This window comes from Halyomorpha halys, unplaced genomic scaffold (assembly GCF_000696795.3).
Source record: "Halyomorpha halys isolate HHAL.00 unplaced genomic scaffold, Hhal_1.1 Scaffold916.1, whole genome shotgun sequence".
Taxonomy (NCBI): Eukaryota; Metazoa; Arthropoda; class Insecta; order Hemiptera; family Pentatomidae; genus Halyomorpha; species Halyomorpha halys.
The window spans coordinates 518,136-519,701 of NW_027108073.1; the positions used below are offsets into that span (position 1 = coordinate 518,136).

Below are 1,566 nucleotides of genomic sequence, written 5' to 3' on the forward strand. Positions count from 1 at the left end.
TATATATATATATCTAACACCACGGACCGATATACCATTTCCAACAATAATATTTTACTGTGGACAATTTTCATCACTTAATACTTGACAACATTTGGACAAGACTGACACAGAACATTCTACTGAAACTGGGGAATTGACCTGAGAATGATGACAAAATTATAAAACATTTCTGGGGTTTGTAACAAAAAAATAAACTTTAAAGTATTAACCAATGAATGTTATCACTTGTCATATTTTGTATTTTGTATTCCTGGTTATTTTTACTTTACTATATTATTTTAGTCGTTTAATATATATCTTTTACTTTCTTTTCTAATTGTATTTTTTCTTTGAATTTTTTTTTTATTGTTAATTATATTATTATATATCTCACAATTATTTACATAGGTTAATCTCAATGTAATTAAAAATATAACATGTAATAAATATAATGTATCTATTATCAATAGACATGGCCCATTTGACTATTACCATACAAGGTAAAAATAGAAAAAAAAAGTATATATATAGATACACTCTTGGATTAGTGCATCACATTATATTTTATATTTGTTTGTTTACTTCTTTATTAGAATTTATTTATTTAAAGTATTTCAACCACTAGGGTAATTTAATTACACTGAATTAAAAAAATTATAATATCAATAAATTGATTGAATTATAATATTAAATTATAAACCCCTGGACATACGGCGTTGAGCTTTGGGGCTCAACTAAACCTTCGAATTCCTCTCGTATCCAATCATTGAGCCGGGTTAGGGTCACCTATTCTCTCTTTATTTGAGATTAATGAGTTTATTTTAATTTATTTTATTGGAATTAAATGAAATCGCTTGAACTAGCACTTGTATTTGTAACTGTCGTTAAAGATAAAATTATGCTATGAGGTCCAGTTGTTCATCTATCACATGATATGAAAAATGAAGTCGAACTCAAATTTCCATAGGTCGAATCTAAATAATATAGTTCGATCCGTTATTTTGCAGTACACAGTTATTAAAATAAAAGAAAAAAATAGATAGGACCTATATTCGGACATACAGATATATATTTTGTAATGCTCATTCCATAAGATATTAAAAATAAATCTCAGACAGAAATTGAATAGATTACACTAACTAAAACCTATTTGGACTCACACTTTAACAAACAAATCTTCCAGGGAAACTTGGAGGACATTGACAAAAGCACCTTATATATCAGAAAGATGACTTTACATACCAAAACATGACTCTCTTTGCCCCTCCCTCCAGCTGCTACGAACACATACCTACAAATTACAAACGATTTCATGACAGTTCCTTCCGTAGAAGGAACGTGATGAGGGATCTCCTCGACTAATAATCAAAGTTAAGAAGAATATCGGACTTATTCTCCCTCTCGTGTCATTCCCTCACATTCATTGTCTGTCATCAAAATGTATTGACACATCTGAACTAAGTTACTATAAAAAATATAAAACAAATCTTTTTTTTTTTTAATCTATTTAATGTGATTTACAACTGTACAATAAGTAAATATGTTGTACACTTGAAAATCTTGGGAAGGAACCACCCATTGGTG

At 28.5% G+C, this 1,566-nt stretch overlaps 1 protein-coding gene across 2 annotated transcripts in view; it reads left to right on the plus strand.

Moving 5' to 3' along the window:
- The window catches only part of LOC106687129 (uncharacterized), a 71,425-nt gene that overhangs the window by 65,999 nt on the left and 3,860 nt on the right, over positions 1-1,566 (plus strand). The window lies entirely within an intron of this gene.